This window comes from Toxotes jaculatrix, chromosome 14 (assembly GCF_017976425.1).
Source record: "Toxotes jaculatrix isolate fToxJac2 chromosome 14, fToxJac2.pri, whole genome shotgun sequence".
In the NCBI taxonomy this organism is placed as follows: domain Eukaryota; kingdom Metazoa; phylum Chordata; class Actinopteri; family Toxotidae; genus Toxotes; species Toxotes jaculatrix.
The window spans coordinates 15,362,212-15,372,649 of record NC_054407.1 but is presented as its reverse complement, the minus strand read 5'-3'; positions in this window follow the sequence as shown (position 1 = coordinate 15,372,649).

Genomic DNA, 10,438 nt, shown 5'->3' with positions numbered 1-10,438 from the left:
TGACATTTTGAGGTCAAAAAAATTTTTAACTTTTTTTGGCCGATTTTGACGCCTTACTATACTATGACGTTTTTTATGACATTTTGAGGTCAAAAAATTTTTTGACTTTTTTTGGTCGAAAAACACGCCTTACTATACTATGACGTTTTTTATGACATTTTGAGGTCAAAAAAAATTTTGACTTTTTTTGGCCGATTTTGACGCCTTACTATACTATGACGTTTTTTATGACATTTTGAGGCCAAAAAAATTTTTGACTTTTTTTGGCATTTTTTGACGCCTTACTATAGTATGACGTTTTTTATGACATTTTGAGGTCAAAAAAAATTTTGACATTTTTTGGCATTTTTTGACGCCTTACTATACTATGATGTTTTTTATGACATTTTGAGGTCAAAAATATTTTTGACATTTTTTGGCATTTTTTGACGCCATACTATACTATGACGTTTTTTATGACATTTTGAGGTCAAAAAAAATTTGGACTTTTTTTGGCCGATTTTGACGCCATACTATACTAAGACGTTTTTTATGACATTTTGAGGTCAAAAAATTTTTTAACTTTTTTTGGCCGATTTTGACGCCTTACTATACTATGACGTTTTTTATGACATTTTGAGGTCAAAAAATTTTTTGACTTTTTTTGGTCGAAAAACACGCCTTACTATACTATGACGTTTTTTATGGCATTTTGAGGTCAAAAAATTTTTTGACTTTTTTTGGCATTTTTTGACGCCTTACTATACTATGACGTTTTTTATGACATTTTGAGGTCAAAAAAAATTTTGACATTTTTTGGCATTTTTTGACGCCTTACTATACTATGATGTTTTTTATGACATTTTGAGGTCAAAAACATTTTTGACATTTTTTGGCCGATTTTGACGCCATACTATACTATGACGTTTTTTATGACATTTTGAGGTCAAAAAATTTTTTGACATTTTTTGGCCGATTTTGACGCCTTAGTATACTATGACGTTTTTTATGACATTTTGAGGTCAAAAAAATTTTTAACTTTTTTTGGCCGATTTTGACGCCTTACTATACTATGACGTTTTTTATGACATTTTGAGGTCAAAAAATTTTTTGACTTTTTTTGGTCGAAAAACACGCCTTACTATACTATGACGTTTTTTATGACATTTTGAGGTCAAAAAAATTTTTGACTTTTTTTGGCCGATTTTGACGCCTTACTATACTATGACGTTTTTTATGACATTTTGAGGTCAAAAAAATTTTTGACTTTTTTTGGCATTTTTTGACGCCTTACTATACTATGACGTTTTTTATGACATTTTGAGGTCAAAAAAAAATTTGGACTTTTTTTGGCATTTTTTTGACGCCTTACTATACTATGACGTTTTTTATGACATTTTGAGGTCAAAAAATTTTTTGACTTTTTTTGGCATTTTTTGACGCCTTACTATACTATGACGTTTTTTATGACATTTTGAGGTCAAAAAAAATTTTGATATTTTTTGGCATTTTTTGACGCCTTACTCTATGACGTTTTTTATGACATTTTGAGGTCAAAAAAAATTTTGACATTTTTTGGCCGATTTTGACGCCTTACTATACTATGACGTTTTTTATGACATTTTGAGGCCAAAAAAATTTTTGACATTTTTTGGCCGATTTTGACGCCATACTATACTATGACGTTTTTTATGACATTTTGAGGTCAAAAATTTTTTTGACTTTTTTTGGTCGAAAAACACGCCTTACTATACTATGACGTTTTTTATGACATTTTGAGGTCAAAAAAAATTTTGACTTTTTTTGGCATTTTTTGATGCCATACTATACTATGACGTTTTTTATGACATTTTGAGGTCAAAAAAAATTTGGACTTTTTTTGGCCGATTTTGACGCCATACTATACTAAGACGTTTTTTATGACATTTTGAGGTCAAAAAAAATTTTGACTTTTTTTGGCATTTTTTGACACCTAACTATAGTATGACGTTTTTTATGACATTTTGAGGTCAAAAAAAATTTTGACTTTTTTTGGCATTTTTTGACGCCTTACTATACTATGACATTTTTTATGACATTTTGAGGTCAAAAAAATTTTTGACATTTTTTGGCCGATTTTGACGCCTTACTATACTATGACGTTTTTCATGACAATTTGCGGTCAAAAATTTTTTTGACTTTTTTTGGTCGAAAAACACGCCTTACTATACTATGACGTTTTTTATGACATTTTGAGGTCAAAAAAAATTTTGACTTTTTTTGGCATTTTTTGACGCCTTACTATACTATGACGTTTTTTATGACATTTTGAATTCAAAAAATTTTTTGACTTTTTTTGGCATTTTTTGACGCCATACTATACTATGACGTTTTTTATGACATTTTGAGGTCAAAAAAAATTTGGACTTTTTTTGGCCGATTTTGACGCCTTACTATACTATGACGTTTTTTATGACATTTTGAGGTCAAAAAAATTTTTGACTTTTTTTGGCATTTTTTGACGCCTTACTATACTATGACGTTTTTTATGACATTTTGAGGTCAAAAAAAATTTTGACGTTTTTTGGCATTTTTTGACGCCTTACTATAGTATGACGTTTTTTATGACATTTTGAGGTCAAAAAAAATTTGGACATTTTTTGGCATATTTTGACGCCTTACTATACTATGACGTTTTTTATGACATTTTGAGGCCAAAAAATTTTTTGACTTTTTTTGGTCGAAAAACACGCCTTACTATACTATGACGTTTTTTATGGCATTTTGAGGTCAAAAAAATTTTTGACTTTTTTTGGCATTTTTTGACGCCTTACTATAGTATGACGTTTTTTATGACATTTTGAGGTCAAAAAAAATTTTGACATTTTTTGGCATTTTTTGACGCCTTACTATACTATGATGTTTTTTATGACATTTTGAGGTCATAAATATTTTTGACATTTTTTGGCATTTTTTGACGCCATACTATACTATGACGTTTTTTATGACATTTTGAGGTCAAAAAAAATTTGGACTTTTTTTGGCCGATTTTGACGCCATACTATACTAAGATGTTTTTTATGACATTTTGAGGTCAAAAAATTTTTTAACTTTTTTTGGCCGATTTTGACGCCTTACTATACTATGACGTTTTTTATGACATTTTGAGGTCAAAAAATTTTTTGACTTTTTTTGGTCGAAAAACACACCTTACTATACTATGACGTTTTTTATGGCATTTTGAGGTCAAAAAATTTTTTGACTTTTTTTGGCATTTTTTGACGCCTTACTATACTATGACGTTTTTTATGACATTTTGAGGTCAAAAAAAATTTTGACATTTTTTGGCATTTTTTGACGCCTTACTATACTATGATGTTTTTTATGACATTTTGAGGTCAAAAACATTTTTGACATTTTTTGGCCGATTTTGACGCCTTACTATACTATGACGTTTTTTATGACATTTTGAGGCCAAAAAAATTTTTGACATTTTTTGGCCGATTTTGACGCCATACTATACTATGACGTTTTTTATGACATTTTGAGGTCAAAAAATTTTTTGACTTTTTTTGGTCGAAAAACACGCCTTACTATACTATGACGTTTTTTATGACATTTTGAGGTCAAAAAAAATTTTGACTTTTTTTGGCATTTTTTGACGCCATACTATACTATGACGTTTTTTATGACATTTTGAGGTCAAAAAAAATTTGGACTTTTTTTGGCCGATTTTGACGCCATACTATACTAAGACGTTTTTTATGACATTTTGAGGTCAAAAAAAATTTTGACTTTTTTTGGCATTTTTTGACACCTAACTATAGTATGACGTTTTTTATGACATTTTGAGGTCAAAAAAATTTTTGACTTTTTTTGGCATTTTTTGACGCCTTACTATACTATGACATTTTTTATGACATTTTGAGGTCAAAAAAATTTTTGACATTTTTTGGCCGATTTTGACGCCTTACTATACTATGACGTTTTTCATGACAATTTGCGGTCAAAAATTTTTTTGACTTTTTTTGGTCGAAAAACACGCCTTACTATACTATGACGTTTTTTATGACATTTTGAGGTCAAAAAAAATTTTGACTTTTTTGGCATTTTTTGACGCCTTACTATACTATGACGTTTTTTATGACATTTTGAATTCAAAAAATTTTTTGACTTTTTTTGGCATTTTTTGACGCCATACTATACTATGACGTTTTTTATGACATTTTGAGGCCAAAAAAATTTTTGACATTTTTTGGCCGATTTTGACGCCATACTATACTATGACGTTTTTTATGACATTTTGAGGTCAAAAAAAATTTTGACTTTTTTTGGCATTTTTTGACGCCATACTATACTATGACGTTTTTTATGACATTTTGAGATAAAAAAAAATTTGGACTTTTTTTGGCCGATTTTGACGCCATACTATACTAAGACGTTTTTTATGACATTTTGAGGTCAAAAAAATTTTTGACTTTTTTTGGCATTTTTTGACACCTAACTATAGTATGACGTTTTTTATGACATTTTGAGGTCAAAAAAAATTTGGACTTTTTTTGGCATTTTTTGACGCCTTACTATACTATGACGTTTTTTATGACATTTTGAGGTCAAAAAAATTTTTGACATTTTTTGGCCGATTTTGACGCCTTACTATACTATGACGTTTTTCATGACAATTTGCGGTCAAAAAATTTTTTGACTTTTTTGGCATTTTTTGACGCCTTACTATACTATGACGTTTTTTATGACATTTTGAGGTAAAAAAATTTTTTGACTTTTTTTGGCATTTTTTGACGCCTTACTATACTATGACGTTTTTTATGACATTTTGAGGTCAAAAAATTTTTTAACTTTTTTTGGCCGATTTTGACGCCTTACTATACTATGACGTTTTTTATGACATTTTGAGGTCAAAAAATTTTTTGACTTTTTTTGGTCGAAAAACACGCCTTACTATACTATGACGTTTTTTATGACATTTTGAGGTAAAAAAAAATTTGGACTTTTTTTGGCATTTTTTGACGCCTTACTATACTATGACGTTTTTTATGACATTTTGAGGTCAAAAAAAATTTGGACTTTTTTTGGCCGATTTTGACGCCATACTATACTAAGACGTTTTTTATGACATTTTGAGGTCAAAAAATTTTTTAACTTTTTTTGGCCGATTTTGACGCCTTACTATACTATGACGTTTTTTATGACATTTTGAGGTCAAAAAATTTTTTGACTTTTTTTGGTCGAAAAACACGCCTTACTATACTATGACGTTTTTTATGGCATTTTGAGGTCAAAAAATTTTTTGACTTTTTTTGGCATTTTTTGACGCCTTACTATACTATGACGTTTTTTATGACATTTTGAGGTCAAAAAAAATTTTGACATTTTTTGGCATTTTTTGACGCCTTACTATACTATGATGTTTTTTATGACATTTTGAGGTCAAAAACATTTTTGACATTTTTTGGCCGATTTTGACGCCATACTATACTATGACGTTTTTTATGACATTTTGAGGTCAAAAAATTTTTTGACATTTTTTGGCCGATTTTGACGCCTTAGTATACTATGACGTTTTTTATGACATTTTGAGGTCAAAAAAATTTTTAACTTTTTTTGGCCGATTTTGACGCCTTACTATACTATGACGTTTTTTATGACATTTTGAGGTCAAAAAATTTTTTGACTTTTTTTGGTCGAAAAACACGCCTTACTATACTATGACGTTTTTTATGACATTTTGAGGTCAAAAAAATTTTTGACTTTTTTTGGCCGATTTTGACGCCTTACTATACTATGACGTTTTTTATGACATTTTGAGGTCAAAAAAATTTTTGACTTTTTTTGGCATTTTTTGACGCCTTACTATACTATGACGTTTTTTATGACATTTTGAGGTCAAAAAAAAATTTGGACTTTTTTTGGCATTTTTTTGACGCCTTACTATACTATGACGTTTTTTATGACATTTTGAGGTCAAAAAATTTTTTGACTTTTTTTGGCATTTTTTGACGCCTTACTATACTATGACGTTTTTTATGACATTTTGAGGTCAAAAAAAATTTTGATATTTTTTGGCATTTTTTGACGCCTTACTCTATGACGTTTTTTATGACATTTTGAGGTCAAAAAAAATTTTGACATTTTTTGGCCGATTTTGACGCCTTACTATACTATGACGTTTTTTATGACATTTTGAGGCCAAAAAAATTTTTGACATTTTTTGGCCGATTTTGACGCCATACTATACTATGACGTTTTTTATGACATTTTGAGGTCAAAAATTTTTTTGACTTTTTTTGGTCGAAAAACACGCCTTACTATACTATGACGTTTTTTATGACATTTTGAGGTCAAAAAAAATTTTGACTTTTTTTGGCATTTTTTGATGCCATACTATACTATGACGTTTTTTATGACATTTTGAGGTCAAAAAAAATTTGGACTTTTTTTGGCCGATTTTGACGCCATACTATACTAAGACGTTTTTTATGACATTTTGAGGTCAAAAAAAATTTTGACTTTTTTTGGCATTTTTTGACACCTAACTATAGTATGACGTTTTTTATGACATTTTGAGGTCAAAAAAAATTTTGACTTTTTTTGGCATTTTTTGACGCCTTACTATACTATGACATTTTTTATGACATTTTGAGGTCAAAAAAATTTTTGACATTTTTTGGCCGATTTTGACGCCTTACTATACTATGACGTTTTTCATGACAATTTGCGGTCAAAAATTTTTTTGACTTTTTTTGGTCGAAAAACACGCCTTACTATACTATGACGTTTTTTATGACATTTTGAGGTCAAAAAAAATTTTGACTTTTTTTGGCATTTTTTGACGCCTTACTATACTATGACGTTTTTTATGACATTTTGAATTCAAAAAATTTTTTGACTTTTTTTGGCATTTTTTGACGCCATACTATACTATGACGTTTTTTATGACATTTTGAGGTCAAAAAAAATTTGGACTTTTTTTGGCCGATTTTGACGCCTTACTATACTATGACGTTTTTTATGACATTTTGAGGTCAAAAAAATTTTTGACTTTTTTTGGCATTTTTTGACGCCTTACTATACTATGACGTTTTTTATGACATTTTGAGGTCAAAAAAAATTTTGACGTTTTTTGGCATTTTTTGACGCCTTACTATAGTATGACGTTTTTTATGACATTTTGAGGTCAAAAAAAATTTGGACATTTTTTGGCATATTTTGACGCCTTACTATACTATGACGTTTTTTATGACATTTTGAGGCCAAAAAATTTTTTGACTTTTTTTGGTCGAAAAACACGCCTTACTATACTATGACGTTTTTTATGGCATTTTGAGGTCAAAAAAATTTTTGACTTTTTTTGGCATTTTTTGACGCCTTACTATAGTATGACGTTTTTTATGACATTTTGAGGTCAAAAAAAATTTTGACATTTTTTGGCATTTTTTGACGCCTTACTATACTATGATGTTTTTTATGACATTTTGAGGTCATAAATATTTTTGACATTTTTTGGCATTTTTTGACGCCATACTATACTATGACGTTTTTTATGACATTTTGAGGTCAAAAAAAATTTGGACTTTTTTTGGCCGATTTTGACGCCATACTATACTAAGATGTTTTTTATGACATTTTGAGGTCAAAAAATTTTTTAACTTTTTTTGGCCGATTTTGACGCCTTACTATACTATGACGTTTTTTATGACATTTTGAGGTCAAAAAATTTTTTGACTTTTTTTGGTCGAAAAACACACCTTACTATACTATGACGTTTTTTATGGCATTTTGAGGTCAAAAAATTTTTTGACTTTTTTTGGCATTTTTTGACGCCTTACTATACTATGACGTTTTTTATGACATTTTGAGGTCAAAAAAAATTTTGACATTTTTTGGCATTTTTTGACGCCTTACTATACTATGATGTTTTTTATGACATTTTGAGGTCAAAAACATTTTTGACATTTTTTGGCCGATTTTGACGCCTTACTATACTATGACGTTTTTTATGACATTTTGAGGCCAAAAAAATTTTTGACATTTTTTGGCCGATTTTGACGCCATACTATACTATGACGTTTTTTATGACATTTTGAGGTCAAAAAATTTTTTGACTTTTTTTGGTCGAAAAACACGCCTTACTATACTATGACGTTTTTTATGACATTTTGAGGTCAAAAAAAATTTTGACTTTTTTTGGCATTTTTTGACGCCATACTATACTATGACGTTTTTTATGACATTTTGAGGTCAAAAAAAATTTGGACTTTTTTTGGCCGATTTTGACGCCATACTATACTAAGACGTTTTTTATGACATTTTGAGGTCAAAAAAAATTTTGACTTTTTTTGGCATTTTTTGACACCTAACTATAGTATGACGTTTTTTATGACATTTTGAGGTCAAAAAAATTTTTGACTTTTTTTGGCATTTTTTGACGCCTTACTATACTATGACATTTTTTATGACATTTTGAGGTCAAAAAAATTTTTGACATTTTTTGGCCGATTTTGACGCCTTACTATACTATGACGTTTTTCATGACAATTTGCGGTCAAAAATTTTTTTGACTTTTTTTGGTCGAAAAACACGCCTTACTATACTATGACGTTTTTTATGACATTTTGAGGTCAAAAAAAATTTTGACTTTTTTGGCATTTTTTGACGCCTTACTATACTATGACGTTTTTTATGACATTTTGAATTCAAAAAATTTTTTGACTTTTTTTGGCATTTTTTGACGCCATACTATACTATGACGTTTTTTATGACATTTTGAGGCCAAAAAAATTTTTGACATTTTTTGGCCGATTTTGACGCCATACTATACTATGACGTTTTTTATGACATTTTGAGGTCAAAAAAAATTTTGACTTTTTTTGGCATTTTTTGACGCCATACTATACTATGACGTTTTTTATGACATTTTGAGATAAAAAAAAATTTGGACTTTTTTTGGCCGATTTTGACGCCATACTATACTAAGACGTTTTTTATGACATTTTGAGGTCAAAAAAATTTTTGACTTTTTTTGGCATTTTTTGACACCTAACTATAGTATGACGTTTTTTATGACATTTTGAGGTCAAAAAAAATTTGGACTTTTTTTGGCATTTTTTGACGCCTTACTATACTATGACGTTTTTTATGACATTTTGAGGTCAAAAAAATTTTTGACATTTTTTGGCCGATTTTGACGCCTTACTATACTATGACGTTTTTCATGACAATTTGCGGTCAAAAAATTTTTTGACTTTTTTGGCATTTTTTGACGCCTTACTATACTATGACGTTTTTTATGACATTTTGAGGTAAAAAAATTTTTTGACTTTTTTTGGCATTTTTTGACGCCTTACTATACTATGACGTTTTTTATGACATTTTGAGGTCAAAAAATTTTTTAACTTTTTTTGGCCGATTTTGACGCCTTACTATACTATGACGTTTTTTATGACATTTTGAGGTCAAAAAATTTTTTGACTTTTTTTGGTCGAAAAACACGCCTTACTATACTATGACGTTTTTTATGACATTTTGAGGTAAAAAAAAATTTGGACTTTTTTTGGCATTTTTTGACGCCTTACTATACTATGACGTTTTTTATGACATTTTGAGGTCAAAAAATTTTTTGACTTTTTTTGGCATTTTTTGACGCCATACTATACTATGACGTTTTTTATGACATTTTGAGGTCAAAAAAAATTTGGACTTTTTTTGGCCGATTTTGACGCCTTACTATACTATGACGTTTTTTATGACATTTTGAGGTCAAAAAAAATTTGGACTTTTTTTGGCATTTTTTGACGCCTTACTATACTATGACGTTTTTTATGACATTTTGAGGTCAAAAAAAATTTTGACTTTTTTTGGCATTTTTTGACGCCTTACTATACTATGACGTTTTTTATGACATTTTGAGGTCAAAAAAATTTTTGACTTTTTTGGCCGATTTTGACGTCTTACTATTGTATGACGTTTTTTATGACATTTTGAGGTCTTCAAAAAATATGACTTTTTTTGGCCGATTTTGACGCCTTACTATACTATGACGTTTTTTATGACATTTTGAGGTCTAAAAAAATTTTGACATTTTTTGACGCCGTACTATAGTTTGACGTTTTTTATGACATTTTGAGTTCTTACAAAAATATGACTTTTTTTTGGCATTTTTTGACGCCTTACGTCCGTTTGATGTTTTTTATGACGTCATACTATAGTAAGGTCATACTTTTCCACCCCTTTAAGGTAAAGCTGTTTCAGCACCTAAAGTAGGTAAGTTGTGAGGCTAGTATGTGTACTGTAAAATATAACTAGTTGTTTCAACTGAAAAAAAAATATCAGTGAGAGGAGAGCCTTAAAATGAAAAAATAAAAATAAAAGTCTAAAAATACAGTACTTTCATCATGGTCAGCAATGTGTTTATTGCTAGAGACCTAGTTTCCATGATGTCTGTTTTCCTGAAACTACCAGT